We start from the raw sequence: 22689 nt of genomic DNA, 5'->3' as shown, positions 1-22689 counted from the left end.
ATGTCATGTGGGTGGCATAAAGCCATTCTTGCACTACTTCATTGTGCATGAGGTCTGCCTATGAGACCAAGGCTGTAAACTGGTGGCATCTTATTTCACTGACAGAAATCCAGCCATGCTAATACAAACCATACAAGGTGCTTGGCATCCTAAAAGTAGTGATAATTGTGTTTAGGACAAAATAACTTTGATTCATTGATCTTTCCTAGTCTGTAGAAAATCTAGTAGAAATAAAATTACAAATTAATTACAGTGCAATATCTGTCTTGCTGCTTCCTGTTTGATGGTCACTGCATTAAGTTAAGCATTATCTTGCACTGTATAATTCAGTTTTCCTGCAGGTTGTTATTGAGCATTGTTGGAAGGTGCGTTCATGGAACAAAACTCTGTAGAGTATAGTGTAAAATTGGATGGAAAAAGGGAACTGGTCAGGAATGGTCAATCCATGCTAGCAGGCAGAAAAGGCACTTGGTGAGCTTTCCTTTCAGCACAGCCACTGGGTTAGTCCTCCTTTGCAGGATGTGCTTGGGGCAGGGGTTCAGAGGAGCAATCTCCAGCTTTTGAATAAAACTAGCAATGTGTTGCAAATACCTCCACAGGCTTGCCAGTCCTTCTTGGCTGGACCATGGAGCAACGTGTAGGCATGTTTCAGATAGTGTCGTTGCAGTTGGACAGGAAGATATTATGTATGCATGATCCTTTTCCTTAACCTATGTCCTTGTCGGCATGAACCACTGATTTGATAGATGAAAAAGATATACACCTTGAATTGAGTGGCCATTTTACAGGACGTTTCTTTCTTCGGGCAGTGGGGAGAAAGTGGAGGCAATAACATCTTTCTTGGTTTTGCAAAACTAAAAAATAGTTTCTGTATTTATTTCGTATTTAAGCATACAACTCATTACTCAGCTTCAACTCAAGTCAGCGAGAGATGCCTTATTTTGTATATGAGAGCATGTTTTGCAGGGTTTACAAAGCTGCTGTGTAAATTTACCACTGATGCAAAATATACTTCACCTGCCTTTTCCTTTCTTAATGTTATATTCAGAGGATTATTATGGCACTATTGATAGGTAAGATTACATTGAAAAATGTTTTATTTGCACTTAGCAATTTGATATTTAGAAATTAACAACTTTGAACGATCAACCTGCATGCCAGATTTGTTTCTGGAAAAAACATCAGATGAGGCTTGTATACCCAACCATTTCTCAGATGGTATTTCTATTAAATAGACAGAAAAGAGAAAAAGTAAGTGTTTTTTACAAAGTGAAATAACTTTACTGTTATCAGTCTGATACCTTTCACACTCATCCACACAAAAATATTAAACATTTCCCTGCTTTTCTCCTCATGCTTCCCCTGGCAAATCCTAGTAAAGAATATCTTACTGTCATAGAAAAATCTTTTCCAGTTTCACCAGGAAAGGGGACATAAGGAAACACTTTTTCACTGCGAGGGTGACCGAGCACTGGAGCAGGTTGCCCAGAGAGGTTGTGGAGTCTTCATCCTTGGAGATATTCAAAAGCCATCTGGACATGGTCCTAGGCAATGGGCTCTAGGTGGCTCTGCTTGAGCAGGGGTTGGATCAGATGACCTCCAGAGGTACCTTCCAACCTCAACCATTCTGTGATTCTATTTCTGTGTAAGGCAGTACAAACCTAGCACTGTAATACAAACCGCCTGACATTCTCATGAAATTTAAAAGGTTAATCTGTTTGCATATATATGATAGCACTAACATAGTTGCCAGATTGTCAACAAGGATATGGCGTTTAAAAACACACACAAACAAAAGCCTGTTGTATCTGGAGAAATCTTTCCTGGTTGTTTCATTATGAAACTTTAGCTACGTTTGTATTTGTATAGGGGACCTTCTGTGGGTTGGTTGTTTATTTAAACTTTGAACAAATTGGAATCATAGAATGGTTTGTGTTGGAAGGGACCTTTAAAGATCATCAAGTCCAACTCCCCTGCCATGGGAAGAGGCATCATTCACTAGATCAGTTTGCTCAAAGCCCGTTCCAACCTGACCTTGAACACTTCCAGGGATGGGGCATCCACAACCTCTCTGGGCAACCCGTTCCAGTGTCTCACCACCCTCATTGTAAAAAATTTCTTCCTTATGTCCAATCTGAATCTACCCTCTTTCAGTTTAAAACCGTTGCCCCTTGTCCTGTCACTACAGGCCCTGGTAAAAAGTCTCTCACCGTCTTTTGGATTGGGTATTTAATTGGGGATTTATTGGGGATTTAATAGACCTTTTAGAATCAACAGGAGGACTGGTAGACTATGGAGAGGATCTGTTGACAGTAAAAAGGAGCTGAGAACTAAAGGGGATCCTAGAACACTGGAGATATAGCCAAATATTGGGAACACAGAATCATAGAATCATAGGAATTTAGTCTCATAACATGAGAAGCCCGGTGTTTGGTGCCATGAGTGCCTCAGGACCAGCCTACTGCCAGCCTATCACTACTGTGACAGCTTCAGTGACTGTTGCTGTCCACCCTGTCGTGCACAACCACAGCTCTTGGGGAGGGAGCTTTCCGTCCTACAAAGGATACTATGAAGCTGACCATGGGCCATTTGAGGACCCCCACGTGCCTTTTGATGTGTGGTATGAAAGAAGAAATTCTAAAGTAGAAGTTATAGAACTGCAAGATGTTGAATGTGAAGAAAGGATACCTGGCAACAACTCAGAATAAGGTAGATCTGTCTCCTGTAGCCAGTAGATTTGCCTTTCTTGGGTAATGCTGTGATCAGAACAAAGGGGAAAGATAAGAATTCTCTGAAGTACCTTTCCTTCAGGTAGGTTTACTTCTTAGTCCCTGATCATCTGGAATCTCCTGACCATGAATATAGTACATTTTGCACTAGAAGTTAGGTTGAATAAGGTAGTGCTTGCCAGTGCTAAGAAGTTACAATGATCCAAACATAAACTACTCCAAGAGCCTTGCAAAGTGGGTGAGTACATATTATGATCCCAGTTTACCAGAAGAGGAAAATGAAGCAGAGGTGTTATGTAGCCCGTTCAAAGTCGTGTGATTGCATTTCCTGTTGATAGATCATAGAATCATAGAACGGTTTGGGTTGGAAGGGACCTTCAAAGATCATCTAGTTCCAACTCCCCTGCCATGGGCAGGGTCATCTTTCACTAGATCAGGTTGCTCAAAGCCCATTCCAACCTGACCTTGAACACTTCCAGGGATGGGGCATCCACAACTTCTCTGAGCAACCTGTTCCAGTGTCTCAGCACCCTCATCGTAAAGCATTTATTCCTTATATCCAATCCAAATCTGCCCTCTTTCAGTTTAAAACCGTTGCCCCTTGTCCTGTCACTACAGGCCCTGGTAAAAAATCTGTCCCCATCTTTATTATAAACCCCCTTTAAGTATTGAAAGGCCGCAATAAGGTCTCCCCGGAGCCTTCTCTTCTCCAGGCTGAACAACCCCAACTCTCTCAGCCTTTCCTCATAGCAGAGGCGTTCCAGCCCTCTGACTATTTTCATGGTCCTCCTCTGGACCCACTTAAACAGGTCCATGTCTGTCTTGTACTGGGGACCCCAGAACTGGATGCAGTACTCCAGGTGGGGTCTCACCAGAGCAGAGTAGAGGGGGAGAATCGACCTGCTGGCCACGCTTCTTTTGATGCAGCCCAGGATACAATTGGCTTTCTGGGCTGCAAGCGCACAATGTCGGCTCATGTCCAATTTTCCATCCACCAGTATCCCCAAGTCCTTCTCTGCAAGGCTGCTCACAATCCATTCATCCCCCAGCCTGTATTGATACTGAGGATTGCCCTGACCCAGGTGCGGGACCTTGCACTTGGCCTTTTTGAACTTCATGAGGTTCCCATGGGCCCACTTCTCCAGCTTGTCCAGGTCCCTCTGGATGGCATCCCTTCCCTCAAGCATATCAGCTGCACCACTCAGCTTGGTGTCATCTGCAAACTTGCTGAGGGTGCATTCAGTCCCACTGTCTATGTCATTAATACAGATATTGAATAGTACGGACCCCTGAGGGACACCACTTGTTACTGATCTCCATTTGAACATTGAGCCATTGACTGCAACTCTTTGAATGCAGTCATCCAGCCAATTCCTTATTCCATCTAATAATCCGTCCATCAAACCCATATCTTTCCAATTTAGAGGTAAGAAAGTTGTGGAGGGCCATATGAAAGGCCTTACATAAGTCTAGGTAGATGACATCTGTAGCTATTACCTTGTCCACTGATGCAGTCACTCCATTGTAGAAGGCCACTAGATTAGTCAGGAACAACTTGCCCTTGGTGAAGCCATGTTGGCTTTCTCGAATCACCTCCCTGTCATCCATATGCTTTAACATAGCTTCCAGGAGGACCTGTTCCATGATCTTACTGGGCACAGAGGTGAGGCTGACTGGTTGGTAGTTCCCAGGGTTCTCCTTTTTACCCTTTTTAAAATTCTGAAGATACTTTTTATTATAAATTGATTTTGATGCTGCATGCAAACAGCTCACTTATTATTTCTCATTTCTGTATAAAGGCTGAGTGCAGATGCCAGTTCTGCCTGGGTGGGACCACAGAGCTGGGAAACATCTAGCATGCATAAGCATATGAGGTCTAAGTAGTGCAAGAATTAGGACAGTTCAAAATTTCTAACCATAGCTGGTTCTGATGTCTTAGTGACCTTAGCTGCAAAGATCTGGTCCCATTGCCGAGTCAATGACTTACTAATGCATGGGTAAAATTCTGCTGTCCTCTTTTCAACTCTGCCATTTAAATACCTTTGGGGTTGCAGTGTCCTGGAGAGGAATCTTGCTGTGTTCCACATGGAGTAAATATTATCCTAAGTAGCAAGGGTAGTTGCATTCTTGGGGGCAGGGACTAAAAAAAGATGACTCAAAGAAACCCTGAAACATGGAATAAAATTTAGGTGTTCCATTACAGGAATGAGTATGTTATTCCTCTGGGTTTATAAAATCAAGATATATTTATCTTAAGAATTTGAGGGTGGGAGCAGGGAAAAGGGCATGAGAGTGATGTGAAAGGTCTTTCTCTTGAGAGTCAAAATCTCATGTATAATTATTCTGAAAATTGGAACCAAAGCTTTAAACTACATAAAATTGGAAGGATGTGAGTATAGGCCGTATAGGCTGGCTGTAGAATAAACCATAGAAGAGCTAGGCAGCCACATTGTTCATTACCTGGAATTTGTGTCTCATTCTCATATTCAGCTCCTGATTCCATCTATGTCAGTAATTTTGCATGGAAATGACAAATGTTTGGACCACAGTCACTGTGGGAGCTTGGAGATAAAAGGAAGGCGCTTCTTTTTCTCTAGTTATGGGAGAGAGGAGATTGAAGTAGAGGGAATGAGAGACAGATATAAGCAAAGGGAATAGCTTGCTGTTGTGTTGATACTTAGAATCATAGCATCATAGAATCGTTTAGGTTGGAAAAGACCTTTAAAACCATCGAGTCCAACCGTTAACCTAGCACTGACAAGTCCACCACTAAACCATGTCCCTAAGCACCACCACCTCCTTCCTTCCTTCCTTCCTTCCTTCCTTCCTTCCTTCCTTCCTTCCTTCCTTCCTTCCTTCCTTCCTTCTTCAATGTCATATGCTGTCCTCCCTCCCTCCTTTCCTCCCTTCCTCCCTTCCTTTCCATTTATTAGTGTCATATGCTCTTTATCCATCCTTCCTTCCTTCCTTCTGTCCTTCCATCCTTCCAACTTCACTCTCATATAGAATCATCGAATCATAGAATCTTTTCGGTTGAAAAAGACCTTTAAGATTATTGGGTCCAATTGTTAACCTAGCACTGTCCACCAATAAACCATGTCCCTAAGCGCCACGTCTACACGTCTTTTAAATACCTCCAGGGATGGGGACTCAACCACTTCCCTGGGCAGCCTGTTCCAGTGCCTGACTACACTTTCGGTGAAGAAATTTTTCCTGATATCCAATCTAAACCTCCCCTGGCGCAACTTGAGGCCATTTCCTCTTGTCTTATCACTTGTTACTAGGGAGAAGAGACCGACTCCCGCCTCGCTACAACCTCCTTTCAGGTAGTTGTAGAGGGCGATAAGGTCTCCCCTCGGCCTCCTCTTCTCCAGGCTAAACAACCCCTGTTCCCTTAGCCGGTCCTCATAAGACTTGTTCTCTAGACCCTTTGCCCGCTTCGTTGCCCTTCTTTGGACATGCTCCAGCACCTCAATGTCCTTCTTGTAGTGAGGGGCCCAAAAGTGAACACAGTATTCGAGGTGTGGCCTCACCAGCGCCGAGTACAGGGGGATGATCGCTTCCCAAGTCCTGCTGGCCACACTATTTCTGATGCAAGCCAGGATGCTGTTGGCCTTCTTGTCCACCTGGGCACATTTCTGGGTCACATTCAGCCAGCTGTCGACCAGCACCCCCAGGTCCTTTTCTGCCGGGCAGCTCTCCAGCCACTCGTCCCCAAGCCTGTAGCGTTGCATGGGCTTGTTGTGACCCAAGTGCAGGACCCAGCACTTAGCCTTCTTGAACCTCATACAATGGGCCTCGGCCCATCGATCCAGCCTGTCCAGATCCCTCTGTAGAGCCTTTCTACCATCCAGCGGATCATCTTGTCATTGAAGGAGATCAAGTTCCCCCAGGAGGTAGTCACGGCGCCAAGCCTGACAATATTCAAGAAGCATTTGGACAACTCTCTCAGACATATGGTGTGAATTTTGGGGTTGTCCTATGCAGGGACAGGAGTTGAACTCAATGATCCTTGTGGGTCCCTTCCAACTCAGGACATTCTATGATTCTATGATTCTATGATGCCTGAAGCTGACTGAATAGCCAGTCTCAGGCATCAAATACATGGCTTGATTTTACAAAGAAAAGCTCTCACTGACATACCTGAAAAAAAAGTATTTTTAAACTATTTTATACAAGTCTTGAAGTGATCATTTTTCGTATCTGACCCAGACAATAAACTACTTTGTCTGCTCTCATGTTATTCTTCCCAATGCCCCCAAATCATCAGACAAGCTTAAAACAAACATCTTCATATGTTATATTTTAATGATATAGCGTGCTAATGTTCTCAATCATATGTATGCAAGCAAAAAAAAAAATATTTTAGTTCTTATGTCTACAAATAAGATTTAGAAAGCAAGTAATTTAAACCATGGTTTTATTTAAAAAAAGAAAAAAAACCTGAAGAGTTGTACTAAGCTTTTGGTCTGCAGAATGGTAGACTAGCTTCAGGGAAAAAGTACATTTTTCTAATAATAGCTGGATCCAATTTAAAAGGTGCCATGAGACAACAAATCTAAATTGCAAAACAAAAGCAACATACTTGGAGATCTTAGAAAATGGGGTAATTTAAAATGTAGTAAGACCTGTTGTCCAACAAAATAGAGCGTATATTAAAGGTAGGAGGCATAAGTGATCTTTATAAAACATGGATTCAGACTCAACTGAAAAAAATTACTCCAAAAATTAGAATTGCAAATGTTAAAAAATAGCCACAGATGCCACGCTCCAGTCTAATTAGTAGAGGAAAAATGCAACCTAACTTTTTCAAATAACCCAACTATGTTACTATAGATTAGTTTTGATTAATGAGGAGGAAGCTGGGTATCTCGGAGGGCAGACTTTGGCCGGTTCAGGAGCCTGGTTGACAGAGTCCCTTGGGAGGCAGTCCTGAAGGGCAAAGGAGTCCAGGAAGGCTGGATGTTATTCAAGAAGGAAATCTTAAAGGCACAGGAGCAGGCCGTCCCTGTGTGCCGAAAGACGAGCCGTGCATCTTTTGGCACATGGGGATGGCTCTCTCCTGTCATTTAAGAAAATATATTGTCCCAGACTTTTAAAACATAAGGACTGTACTAGATCTGGTTTTTTTAATATATTTTATATATTTCAACTGAAATCATCTCACTTAACAGTTTACTTTCACTGAAAATAAACTAAGACAGTGTCATTTTGGTTTCTAAACATTTTCCATTGCACTGTCAAAATACAGGTAATGATAGGCAATATTGTATACTTTTCTTAAAATGAAATTATAAGACCACTGGAATTATTTTGTAAGCTGCTGATCCTAAATTTGGGAGCTCAGTGGTATCTGACAGTAGCATCCCTTCAGGACACTGCATCTAGATGCTAGCCAATACGTAAATATTGATGTGGTTGATATTTATGAAAATGAAACTGTCAGTTTTCAAATGTCATACCTGAGACAGTGAATGAAAGTTTCCTGCCACTGAATTGTGCCTCTGAAATAAAGTACAATGTGTGGTGTGTCTTGCAAAACTCATAATAACAATCTTCATCTAACTTAAAGATGGCGGTAGAAACTTCAGCATCAGCTGTGAAAGCAGGTTTGGAGGAAAGAAAAATTTCAAACAATCCGTTAGGAATGTGAGCTCCCACCTGACCTCCAGCCACCCCCCTGCCCCAGCCACCTCTCCTCTTTCTCAGGAATATAAATCATCAATTAAGAGGATTCAAAAGGACAACTCTGAGTCTGAAAAAATAAATTGCTTTTCCAAATTTGGCACATAGGTCCCTGCAGCTGCCAAACCAGTGAGAGCGTATGTGGGTGGGCAGGCAGTTACAGGTGTTACTTCAAATTTGGAATGTATAAAAGAGCCAAAGTAGTATGTACTCTCTGGCAGCAGTAACAGGAAGGGTTGCTGTAAATTACTTTGCAGGTTTAGTTTATGTTGTTGATAGTGTAACCAGCCAAAATGACATATGGTGTGCATTTCTGAAATATGCAGAAGAGTACAGAGAAACATGCAGAGAGAAAAATTGGAAGAGACTAATGAATTCTTAGTTTTGCCACTGAGTCTTTGCTCCTGGGAGGAAAAGAAAAGCCAAGAAGAGTGAGCATACAGAGTATGTGGTCTAGTTAGATCAATCCTACCACAAGCTACTTAATTTTCAAAATTTCCTTTTGATATTGGTTTGTTAAAGTGCCTGTTTGCATGACATTCATTACACTGCAAAGCTGCGGGGCCCATTCCAGATCCCTCTGTAGAGCCTTTCTACCATCCAGCGGATCATCTTGTCATTGAAGGAGATCAGGTTAGTCAAGCAGGACCTGCCTTTCACAAACCCATACTGACCGGGCCTCATCCCCTTGTTGTCCCTTACGTGCCGCGTGATGGCACTCAAGATGAGCTGCTCCATAACCTTCCCCAGCACCGAGGTCAGGCTGACAGGCCTGCAGTTCCCCAGATCCTCCTTCCGGCCCTTCTTGTAGATGGGTGTCACTCTGCATATAATTTGTGGCTGCAGAATATTGTAATTTGTTGCACAATATGTAACAAAACTGAAGAAATGTTTAATAAATATTGTACTTTTTGGAAGCAAAAAGAAAAAACAAAAAAACCTCGACCATTCTGTGATTCTGTGAGGAGTGGCATTTTTACCTCTTATAATTGCTTGCTATTCTTACAGTGAACAAATAAATGTTTCTTTGCTTTTGCCATAGCAGCCCTCATAGTGCTGTGCTTTGTATTTGTAACTAGAAAGGCGTTGATGACACACCAGTGTTTTGGCTACTGCTGAGCAGTGCTCCCACAGCATAAAGGCTGTCTCTCCAAACCCTCCCTACAGAAGCCAGTAGGCTGGGGGTGGGCAAGAAGTTGGGATGGGACATAGCCAGAACAGCTGACCCAAACTGACCAAAGGGATATTCCATACCATATGACATTGTGTTCAGCAATAAAAGCTAAGAGAAAGGAGGGGGGGGGGCATTCGTTATTAAGGCATTTGTCTTCTGAAGCAACCGCTATGCGTACTGACGCCCTACTGCCCAGGAAGTGGCTGGACATCGCCTGCTGATGGGAAGCAGAGAATAAATCTTTTTGTTTTCCTTTGCTTCTGCATGAGGCCTTTGCTTTTCTTCATTAAACTGCCTTTATCTTGACCCACTAGTTTTTCATCTTATTTTCTTCCCCCTTGTCCCACTGAGGAGGGGGAGTGACAGAACAGCTTGGTAGGCACCTGGCCACCAGCCATGGTCAACCCATCACACGCTACATTGAATTTTTATCACATTTGGAAACTCTCTACTCCTGCCTCTCTGTTTATGTCCCCCTCCATTGTAACAATGTGCTAAGCAGGTACAGGTACATTGTAATCAGTGAAGGGGAAATTCAAATTGTAACTGCTCAGCAGTGGTAATTTGTGACTGAGGAATGATCTGGCATGGAGGGCAAGAAGGCCCAACTGCAGAAGGGGTTAAACTAGCTGGAAGCAGGAATGCCAGAGATAGAACAACTCCCTGTAAGGGAGTGAATTTTCCCTTCATGATGAGATAAGAAACAGCATGAAATAGCTGTTTCTATAGCTGTTTTGTAGCCATCCTGAAATGCAGGTGCTCAGGGACCACCTTTGGGGAGCAGAGCTGGGCTAGGAGATGGACCCAAGCCTAGGCTCAGGCCCCCATGCTGATGCTCACAGGATTGGTATTGGTGCAAGTGTATATAAGGAATCAGCTCGTGACACATCTTTGCAGAATCCTTGTAGAACCACTTATGGCAGTAGGACTCTGCCCAACGCATTGCTCATTAAATATTTTTTTAATATATTTAAGCACAAAGGTTTGTTTAATCATAGAATCATAGAATCGTTAAGGTTGGAAAAGACCCTTAAGATCATCGAGTCCAACCATTAACCTATCACTGCCAAGTCCACCACTAAACCATGTCCTCGAACACCACGTCTACCCGTCTTTTAAATACCTCCAGGGATGGAGACTCAACCACTTCCTTGGGCAGCCTGTTCCAATGCCTGACTACCCTTTCAGTGAAGAAGTTTTTCCTAATATCCAACCTAAACTTCCCCTGGTGCAGCTTGAGGCCGTTTCCTCTCGTCCTATCACTTGTTACTAGGGAGAAGAGACCGACCCTTAATTCGCCTTCAAGTGGTACAATAAAAATTACCCAACATGAGCCATAGGGAATGCCTCTTTCACTGTCCTCTTACCAACAGACCCCCCCCCCCCCCAGCCAGGGCTGGTTACTCAGATTGAACAAGCCCGCACCCCTGTCCTGTGACAGTAAGTCCATGAAGATATCAAGGATCTTCTGTTAAGTCTTAACCTGTAAAGATTCCAGTTAACAACTAAATAAGCACAGTGACATTTTCTTCCCTCTTAGTCTGACATAATTTATCATTAGTACCTAAATCATAACAAAGGGGGAAATAGATCTCTAGGATTTAAATGATTTGGTTTCCTTGCAAGACATTCTTTTATTATTAAAGTTGTATTCTTTGTGTCTGAAAAAAACCCTACGTCTTACTGGCTCTAACTGAAATATTTTCTAACACCCAAGCCCACCAACAAAATGGAGTCGTTAAAAATACTTAGTATTTCAATTTTAGGATGACTACTAAAATGCCAATTTGAATGTTTATTGCACAGTGCAAGAACAGCTGCTGGGGGGATACTTTAAAAAGCAAAATAGGGAAGGCTTCTGGGAAATGTCTCTGCTTGGAAACCAAATTAATTTTGAATGCTAATAAAAATTGAAATCTTGCAGAACACTACACACAGAAAAGTAACTTCTTATTTAGCAATCTTTCACTTTTAACTACAAAGTATACTTAATTTTTTTCATCTGTAGAATAGTTGCTGGAATACATATACGTACATACACACACACTTTGGGGTTTTTTTATAGAGAAAGATATATATGCTAGAGAAAGTACAGAATAGCTGACAGTTATTATTTTATAACATCATCGGTATAATTTTTATACTGATGAATCCTATTGAAGTCAACAAATGCAAAGAAGTAAAGCAGCAGCCATGTCCCTAATTTACCTCTGTCTAGTGTTGCATTATGGGTAAAGAGTTTTCACAATTCAGTTTACATTTAAGACTGAAGAGAAAAAAAATCTGAGACCATGACTTCTGTTATTTTCCCACGTTCTAGATGCCCAAAGGGAGACTTTACATACTAGATTCCAACTCATGGTTTAATTAAAGGCCAAATTAAGAACTAGTGAACACAGGCACAGAAGGCAGGGGCACCAACAGCGGAAATGTTGACAGACTGGTAACCAAGTTGGCACTAGAGGGCGCAACTATAACATTTTGTTCTCTCATTTACTTCCAACAAAAAATAAAAGTAGGAACATATTTTCTTTCAGTTTTCCCCCTCCCTTCTAATAAAAGAGATTCTGCCTAAGAGAAAATCTATCCAAAAGCTCAGAAGAAGTTTCAAGAAACAGACTATTACAAAATTCCTTTTAGGGTTTAAAGTTCTTCTACCCTCTTTTCCACAAATAGAGCAATATCAATAACACTATCTCCAAAGCTTTATAAAGATTATTTATAATGTCATAAAAATTGCACTGGAAGTTTTAGTCAACTAAACACAAACTATTATTTTTTGTTTTCCTCACCACCATCCTTATTTGTCCCATCCACTTGTTAGTTCTCATCTTTCACACAGAATAGTTTGAGGTACATACTGTCAGTTTTCCATTTGTTTGCCTTATGATTAATACAAAAGGGCCCTTGCTTTTAAGTGCTACCAATCATAAATGCCAGAGAAAACAAAAATAAATTTGGTTTTAAGTATTATGAAACCATTTTCCTTCATGACAAATCATATTTCTAGAATGCATCTCAAATATCTAACATAACATACAGGAAAAATACACAATGCAGTTAATGTATATTTCCATGTCAAAAACACTTCCAGAAAACTACCTAAAATTTCAGTCTTCCCATTTCAAATAATAATAATAATAATAATAATAATAATAATAATAATAATAATAATAATACACAACATCCTCTGAACTGCACGGGAGCATGGTCCATTAATAATCACATCTATTTGAGCATTTTTAAGTACATCACTTGGACCAGGAAATGTGGCTAATATCAAGAAACAGTATTTACAATGTGAATCAAGTACTTTGTATTATGTCTATGATTGCCGCAATGCCATCTATTTATATTGTAAAGTAGATAATTAGTCCCATCCCATGCCTGTTGCATGAAAATCTTATTACTTTCCCAGGGTTCCCCCCATCCCCAATTGTTGAGTACTGACACTACAAAGAGGGAATAAATTAATATGTTTTGATCAAGCACACCAGAGGTTTTTTGTCATGTCCCGTATAATGAAACAACATCCCCACTATAAAGCTGTATCCCAACATTGTATATTTTATCTTGCCCTTAAGACTGCACAACCTCTCCTGCAACTATTCAGCCTTTTGAAAAAGTTTACTTTGTTTTTCCACTAAATTTTCCACTAAATTTTCATGTGTGTCCTGATGTGGTGGTTTTAAAGTTTGAATAATTAGGCTGAAACCTCTGAAACAATCTAAAACAAAGAGACAGAGTGTCAAAACTAGTTCTGTATTTGAAAAAGCCAAGATGAAGAAAAAGCATACTTTGTATTTTATCTGTATTAGTATACAAGACACTTCAAGCATTATACTGTTACAAGAATATCTCAACACATTAACAGTTTTGAAAAGGTTTCTACAAATAATCTTGAAACAAAACTATGAATTTTCTGAATCCTACCCCTAACCTGTAAAAAGCACAAAGAAAACAAATCTCGTTTCTTCAAAGATCTGGTATTGCAGCTACAGAGGTTAGCGATCTCACATCCCAGAAGACCACCCACATGAAGGAGCGCATTTATAATTCCTACATTAACAAATACAATAAGTGCCAGATTTGCCCTTTATACTAGAAAAATATCACTGAAACATTTGGCTACTGACCTTTCACAGCCATGAAATGTGACACAGATATATGTACTTGGACATCCACAGCACTAATGCTTGCACTGCACCCCTAAGCCAGGGTGCAAATCACTGAAGTAATACAGCTGGTATGCTGAATATCCCATTTCCTCCAGTCTGCACTTGATTGAAGTCATTGAAAGTGTCCTCTGAGGGGAAATGTGCCTCGAAATAATGCAGCAACCAATTGACAGTAGCATGATTTCTATTATTATTCCATTATCACACTGGGGGCTGTGTCTAAATGAGTATACTTCTTCCCTGATGCCATTTCCTTTTCTCCTGGTTCTAGTCTAAAAGCGGATCAATGGGAGTATATAGATGATGTCACTTCAATTTACAGCTACCACCTCCCTCTCTCACATGCACAGATAGATCAATTCTTCCCAAAAATGGTTAAGAAATGCATGAGGAGGCTCTTCTCCCAGAAAAGGGTTCTCTGCTATATTTGTCTACATAACTACACCAAGGAACTGTTTCTACTGAGCAAAACCAGGGGGAAATTAAAGAAGTCACTACTGTGCACTGGAAAATGCTGGCTGAAATACAACACAAACAAGGCCCAAAACAGAATTAAAACTATTTGACCTTTGAAAATTATACAGAAAAGTTCCAAGTTTCCAAAACAATAAATTTCTGCAGCATTTTTCTGGGAGAAAGTAGTCCCCCCCAAAACCATAAAAAGTCTTTTCATTTACATTTTTACAAGATCTTCCAAATACAAACCAAATTCCTTCCCATTCCTTTCATAAGAAAGAAAGGGGAAAAAATCCACCCCAGAGTTTGTTACTGAATGGTTCCCTTCAGACAGAATTTCCTCATTAATTGCAGGTAAGAAAGCACCGCTACTAATCCAGGAGACAGGATTTATAGGGCCAGGCCATCTCTGAACCTATATTCTGAAGCAATCATACAACTCTCCAAACGAATCTTGCATCATAAGCTCTCTGCAAAGACAATTTACAATGAGAGCTGTTTTCTGCAGGCTGAAATTAAACAAAAACCTTTGTAAAACAAATCCCTCCTTCCTCAAAGTCCAGAAAATTGTAAGCTTGAAAATTAAGAAAAACACTATTTACTTAACATTTTTAGACAGACTTTGTCACCATTTTCCTCAAACAATATTCTTAGATGCTGTTTTTATCTCCACTGTCGCTTTTTTTAAATTAAAACAGGGCACTTTTGGGGGTCTGGTTTTGGGTTTTTTTTTGTTTTGTGTGTGCCCCCCCCCCCGAGACTAAAATGTGCTCATATTAAGTAGCATATGAATTCAATAAAAATATCCACACAAATAGTTGTTAACTAGTACACTGTGATACACTGCACTGAGGTTCTAACTCAGAGAACTAGTCTGCAGTTCGATTAATACACAGAAAAAAGTAACCTGCAGCTGACAAAAAAAAAGAAAAAAGCTTTTAACTGGTTCACAAAATAAAACCCATCTATTCCAGAGGATGATAAAATTTTAGAAGTGCCTAGTGAAGCAGACTGTTCTTATTAAATTTATTTAGGTCAGATTTGTTTCTGACTTTCCTCTTGTTGAAAAATCAGCTCCCCTTTGAATGTTTATGAAAGATAACTAGACTTCATTATATTTAAAATCAAAATAAACACTCGTCTGTAGCATATGCTCTTCTAGCTATGAACTATAACTCTACCAAGTGTGTCCCCATTATGTGCAAGTTTTCTCAGTGGTTTCTCAGAATACTCTTACTGTGCTTGGCAAATCAGTTTTCAGCATTAAAAAAACCCACAGAAATTATAGAATCATAGAATCGTTAAGGTTGGAAAAGACCCTTAAGATCATCGAGTCCAACCGTTAACCTATCACTGCCAAGTCCACCACTAAACCATGTCCTCGAACACCACGTCTACCCTTCTTTTAAATACCTCCAGGGATGGGAACTCAACCACTTCCCTGGGCAGCCTGTTCCAGTGCCTGACTACCCTTTTGGTGAAGAAGTTTTTCCTAATATCCAACCTAAACCTCCCCTGGCGCAGCTTGAGGCTGTTTCCTCTCGTCCTATCGCTTGTTACTAGGGAGAAGAAACCGACCCCCACCTCGCTACAACCGAAATTTTAATCACAAAAGAAAAATTTCTGCCAAATTTGCTTTCTTCAAAAAGTACCGATCATGACAACTTTATCAGATCAGCTATCAATCAATATATCTGTCTTGATTTTGCCAATTATCTGCATCTAAATTCCAGAGATGCCAAAAGATCCACTTTAAAGAAGGAAAAAAATGTTAAACTTAGCCTTAGATTTCACCATAAAAAAAAAAAAACTAGCCTTGTAAAAGATGTGAACAGACATAGAAAGGTGATTACATAGGTATTATATATTTGTTTCTGTAAACTATTCCTAAAGAAGTTGCATGTATTTTATATATCTTCAGAGTAACAGAATCAATATTAACTATGCTGTAGATCCCCAGTCTGGTACTGACAAGTAGAACGTTTTCAGCTCAATATTACTGTTTTAATATGATTGAACTCTAACAAACAATTTTCTTTGATAAACACCACTAAATCAAGTGATTAACTGTAATTCTAAGTTCTTAACCTCTACTAATTGCAACTGGGCAATAGAAGGCAAGAAGGTGATATGACAGGAAGCTTGCCAATATTCAAAACAATCTCCATAACTAGCAACAGCTGGATTACTCCAAAAGTTGTTAAGGCATGTGACAAAAGAAATGCAGGTTTATTATGAAAATGTTGAAATTATTTTGTTGTACTTACTGGGAACGCAATTTCAGTTCCACTCAATTCTTCTTTTCAGACTAAATGCATGAGCTCTTCTTAATCTAAACCCAACCACAAACCAGTCTCGGACATGCTCTACCCTTGCAATTACATATTGCTCTTGGGGATCAGATTCTACCTCTTTCCTTCCCTCCTTCTTTCCCTTACCATATCCCTATTTATTCAATGCTCTTTTGGGAGCATTATCTCTCATCTAATAATTGCATTAATCAGAAATTTTAATTTTGACATTTAAGGAACATGGAGCTAGTTTCAACAAATCTTACAATTCCAGTGGCAACAACAACACAAGAGTAAAGCCCTTTTCCCTCTGCCCCAAGTGTATATGAATCCATAAAAGACAAAAACAGAAAAAGAAATGGTATCCTCTTGCCTTCTGTAACAAGATGAGAGGATCCACTCATGTGAATAAAAGCTCTATTAAAGTCTGTTGCTAATGCACTGACATCAAGGAAATATAAGCAATAAACATATCCTTTTGCTTTAATAGCTGAAATACTGTACAGAGGATTGCCAAGAAGAGCAGCACATATTTCTTAATCTTCAGAATAACTACACCTTATTTTATAGGCATTTTTAATGCAAATAAAAATAATAAAAGGAAAAAGTAACAGTATTTAAGCTGTACTTTCTGTTAATTATGAATGTTATATAATTAGCATGGTTACAGTAAAATTGTAAGTGCTGGTCTGTGCTATTTCACACCAATCTCAGTTTGTAGGGAGTCGAGCTGGAATAAGCAAATAAAGCAATGATATTCAACAAGGTCTGTATCATTAACATACCCAGTGTAAATAAGCAGCCTTTCCATTACATATTGCCATGCTGTATTAACCTAAATTGTCAAAAATAGTTTGTCTAAATTAAAACAAAGTTTTTACAATGCAGGTTAGTTTAGAATGTATTTTCATAGACTGAAATAATAAGGATCATTACCTTTTGATACATATCTCAAGGGAAAGAGATAACAAAGGTATGCTGTGAAATAACAGCATATACACTTGTTGATGTTATCGTTATAATACAAAGCTGCCTGAATTCTATAGAATGGTGAGGACTGGTTCACCCTGGGAAACGTTTTCCCTTTTTTCAACCCCCATAGGGTCCTTTGCTGTATAACTTGAACTGAGCTCTGGTCCCCAAGACAGATTTGAGGAACGGGGGGGGGGGGGGGGGGGGGGCACAAAACCCAAACCCTCATGAGTGGTTTAAGCATATATCTTATTGGTCTGAATTCTGAAAATTACCAATTCATGCTTAGAAACCCAAGAAGCTGCAACATTTGCTGCATACAACAAGGAAACCAAATTAAGGGCCTTTCAAAGTATACAATATCACATCCCTGCTCTTGTTTAAAATGTTCAGGTTTCCAATTCTGCTAGTAAGCAGCCTCTGTATAGACCAGTGGTACTGTAATCATGAAGATATGCACAGTATATCATAACATGGAGCTAAATTGCAGGGCACAAACATCAAGAGGGATTGATTTAATCTAGATTTTGGATTTGTAAAATTGCAAAAGACAGAATGAAAGCTGGCAAGTCTGGCTACTGAGACCTCAAAATGATAGGAAAAATATACTGCTGCTTTTCAGACAATTATTTCTTGAATGTTTCTCCCCCTCTTCACTTACACCTGCTCCTGTTTAGAACAGTAAATCAAATCTTGCTGTCTATTTTTCTTCTAAAAGTAGGTTGCAGGTTATCCTCAAGAAAAAAATGTAAGCTCCATTACACTAACAACTCTTTTTTCTTTTTTTTACACTTATGCCTACACTGTTATTTTCTAATCTTTATAATTGCATTTTCCTCTATTTTTTGTATGCTTACTTAATGTTCAACTTCTTAGTTTCCTCTGAACAGTCATTTTCCACAGTTGTTTCTGGAAATCACTCACACAGCAACAGAGGAGACAAAAGCAAAACAAAACCCCCAAAAGAAACAATAATAGTTTTTTTTTAACCCTCCCCAGGAAACTGCACTGTAAAGCCACAAAATCTGGCAGAGTGACGAAGTGGGGGAGAAACTTACGCTATTTTTAACTAACATTTTGAAGCTGACTAGATTTCAAGTTGAGTGTTTAAAAACCAGACGAAAGCGAACAATGTAGATTTTGAAACATACTTTGCTTGAACAAAAGACTGCTTTGACAGGGAATTAAGAGGAACAAAGCAGCATGCTTGTTTTATGAAACTCAACAGAAGACAAGAAAATACTACAAAAAAAACCCCCAAGATCCAACTGACAGGGCATTTTCTTCCCACAGAGACTTTACACATTCTACCCTTACACCACTTTTCAAACCCCATATTTCATAGTATCATAGAATCATAGAATGCTTTGGAATGGAAGGGACCTTTAAAGGTCATCTCGTCCATCCCCCCCTGTAATGGGCAGGAACATCTACAACTAGATCAGGTTGCTCAGAGCCCCATCTAGCCTGTCCTTGAATGTTTCCAAGGATGGGGCATCTACCACCTCTCTGGGCAACCTGTTCCAGTGTTTCACCACTCTCATAGTAAAAAATTTTTTCTTTGTGTTCAGTCTGAATCTACTCTCCTTTAGTTTGAAACCATTACCCCTTGTCCTGTCGCAGCAGGCCTTGCTAAAAAGGCTATCCCCATCTTTCTTGTAGGCCCCCTTTAGTATTGAAAGGCTGCAATAAGGTCTCCCCGGAGCCTTCTCTTCTCCAGGCTGAGCAACCCCAACTGTCTCAGCCTTTCCTCATAGCAGAGGTGTTCCAGCCCTCTGATCATTTTTGTGACTCTCCTCTGGACCCGCTCCAACAGGTCCATGTCCTTCCTATACTGAGGACCCCAGAGCTGGACACAGTACTCCAGGTGGGGTCTCACCAGAGCAGAGTAGAGGGGCAGAATCACCTCCCTTGACCTGCTGGCCACACTTCTTTTGATGCAGCCCAGAATACGGTTGGCTTTCTGGGCTGCGAAAGCATGTTGCCGGCTCATGTCCAGCTTTTCATCTATCAGTACCCCCAAGTTCTCGGCAGGGCTGCTCTCAATCCCTTCATCCCCCAGCCTGTATGGATACCGGGGATTGCCCCGACCCAGGTGCAGGACCTTGCACTTGTCCTTGTTGAACCTCATGAGGTTCACACAGGCCCACCTCTCCAGCCTGTCCAGGCCCCTTTGGATGGCATCCCATACCTCAGGAGTGTCAACTGCACCACTCAGCTTGGTGTCATTTGCAAACTTGCTGAGGGTGCACTTGATCCTGCTGTCTATGTCTTTGATGAAGATATTGAACAGCACTGGCCCCAGTACGGACCCCTGAGGGACACCACTTGTCACTGATCTCCATCTGGACATCGAGCCATTGACCATTACCCTCTGGATGTGACCATCCAGCCAGTTGTCCTCCATATTTTTTCCAGTATTTTAATATAACTGAAGTTGAGACTCTCTTGTTTCTCTTTTCCCCCCACATTTTCTATATTTGACACTTGATTAGGAAAAATTAGACCATGCACTTCCCAAAGGAGACTATCGTCAGTTTGCAAAAGAGAGGACTCAAGTGAAACACTACAAAATAAACTGCAGCCATGAAGTGGCTAGATAAGCCAAATTCCCCAGTAACAAGCACACAGGCACAATAGGCCCATGGTATGAGAACCAAACAGGAAACACAACCACTTGCTACTTCAGGCTCAGAGAATTTCATTTCTACTTCATTTTCAAAGTCAGTTTTAAGGTACTTCAGTGCAACTCTCCTGAGCCCTGTTTAAGTTTTCAGTTGTATTGTTTATGTATAGAAGATGATAGCCAAACATACCTGGAAATCTACACTACAAATCAATTTTTGCTATTTGTGACTGAAACAGCTAAATTCAGTAATACAAAATTTAAGACAGAATAATCACGTGCTATATAATGCAACTTAGTGGGTACAGAAGGATTTTTTTGAACAAACTGTATGTTGCTATTATTCATATTCTACCACCTGAAGAAGCCTTTTCATTCCTAAATTTCAATTCATGGCAGATATAAGTTATGAAATAGCTATAAATACAAGTAAAACCTGTTGTATTTTACACCACCACTATGAAAATTCTACAATACTTCTGTTTCCTGTGAAAAATATCTTCAACACTTCACAATAAGGTTATGTTTGAAACAGTGCTTGAAGATGCGCTTAAAATACCTTATTATAAATTCAGATAGAAGTAGTCACGATAGACACGGAGTTACTATTCAGTAAAAAGAAAACAAAATACTAGTAAAGTCAAGCATGGAAACAACAGGCTCAAACCAAGGACCTGTATTTTTCCACATTAAATAATATTTTAATTTTCCATCTATATTAACTTATCACATGCATTTTTCATAGTTAAATTATAGAGTGTGAGAATTCAATAAAAATATCAGAAAAATATTGAAGGCACATTTTAAAACGAGAGAGCTTGGCTTTGTATTTTAGTTAGCTGCATGTTCCTGATACAGTGCTACTGTGAAGAAATCCTACTGTAAATAATTGCAAATCAAATTTCCCCAATTATACAAAACAGAAAATATATGAGAATGTGCTGGTTTTGGCTGGGGTACAGTTAATTTTCTTCACAGTAGCTAGTATGGGGCTATGTTTTGGATTTGTGCTGGAAACAGTCTTGATAATTCAGGGATGTTTTAGTTATTGCTGGGCAGTGCTTACGCAGAGTCAAGGCCTTTTCTGCTTCGCACACCACCCCACCAGCGAGTAGGCTGGGGCTGCACAAGAAGCTGGTAAGGGACGCAGCTGGGACAGCTGACCCAGACTGGCCTAAGGGCTATTCCATACCATATGACATCATGCTCAGCAATAAAAAGCTGGGGGAAGAAGAAGGAAGGGGGAGGCGTTCGGAGTGATGGCATTTTGTCTTCCCAAGTAACCATTAGGCGTGATGGAGCCCTGCTTTCCTGGAGATGGCTGAACACCTGCCTGCCAATGGGAAGTACTGAATGAATTCCTTGGTTTGCTTTGCTTTTGCTTTACCTATTAATCTGTCTTTATCTCAACCCACGAGTTTTCTTGCTTTTACTCTTCCGATTCTCTCCCCCATCCCAGCTGGGGGGAGTGAGTGGTGCTTAGTTGCCGACTGCGGTTAAACCACAACAGAAAAAAATAATCTGCATTTTTAAATACAGTTTTGAATTTTATTGTAAGTTCAGTGAAGCAATGAGAGAAGTCACTGTTCAGATTAATTATATGCATTTTCTGCACATTTGTGCCTTTATCACAACTTACAAATAAAACAAATTAGCAGTTCCTGATGGAAAGTGCGGATATATTTTTGCACTACTCCTCCAAATGGTAATGTCCTGGTTTCAGCTGGGATAGAGTTAATTTTCTTCCTAGTAGCTGGTATAGTGCTGTGTTTTGGATTTAGGATGAGAATCATGTTGATAACACACTGATGTTTTAGTTGTTGCTAAGTAGTGCTTACACTAGTCAAGGACTTTTCATCTTCCCATGCTCTGCCAGGTGCACAAGAAGCTGGGAGGGAGCATAGCCAGGACAGCTGACCCAGACTGGCCAAAGGGCTATTCCATACCATATGACATCATGCTCAGCAATAAAAAGCTGGGGGAGGAAGAAGGAAGGGGGGGATGTTCAGAGTTATGGCATTTTGTCTTCCCAAGTAACCGTTGCATGTGATGGAGCCCTGCTTTCCTGGAGATGGCTGAACAGCTGTCTGCCAATGGGAAGTAGTGAATGAATTCCTTGTTTTGCTTTACTTGCATGCGCGGCTTTTGCTTTACCTATTAAACTGTCTTTATCTCAACCCATGAGTTTTCTCACTTTTACCCTTCCGGTTCTCTCCCCCGTCCCTCCGGGGGGGAGTGAGCAAGCGGCTGTGTGGTGCTTAGTTGCCAGCTGGGGTTAAACCATGACAGGTATGAATATAATGATATGCCCTTACAGAGAAAAAAATTCACATAAACCCTATAAGAACAAGCAAGATGACTTTTAAAACATAATCCCCTTAAATGTATACTTACAAGAGTCTACAAATACTGATCTGGACAGAACTGAATTAAGGCTAAAACCTTTTGAAAAGAACCTCAGAAAACCATGAAACCATGAAAACAGAGGCCACAATCAAGTTCGTTCTCACAATATTAAACTAATACAAGTTTGGGTAGTGGACATCAACAGTCATTTTATTTTTCATTATGGTACATG

General features: G+C 40.3%; 1 long non-coding RNA gene across 3 annotated transcripts in view; it reads right to left on the bottom strand.

The window, feature by feature from the left end:
• The window catches only part of LOC148054091 (uncharacterized), a 119385-nt gene that overhangs the window by 41453 nt on the left and 55243 nt on the right, over positions 1-22689 (bottom strand). The window contains exon 1 of one of the 3 annotated variants that reach the window (XR_015707703.1): positions 13725-13862. The exons of the other annotated variants lie outside the window; for them this stretch is intronic. This is a non-coding gene — a long non-coding RNA (uncharacterized LOC148054091). Of the gene's footprint in view, positions 1-13724; positions 13863-22689 lie in introns of those variants that run through there. 3 annotated transcript variants of the gene reach the window in all.

Source organism: Nipponia nippon, unplaced genomic scaffold, assembly GCF_047370975.1.
Source record: "Nipponia nippon isolate SJK-2023a ecotype South Korea unplaced genomic scaffold, ASM4737097v1 scaffold_34, whole genome shotgun sequence".
NCBI classification, from domain to species: Eukaryota; Metazoa; Chordata; class Aves; order Pelecaniformes; family Threskiornithidae; genus Nipponia; species Nipponia nippon.
The sequence above is the reverse complement of the archived record's forward strand: the minus strand, read 5'-3'. Positions and strand labels throughout refer to the sequence as shown.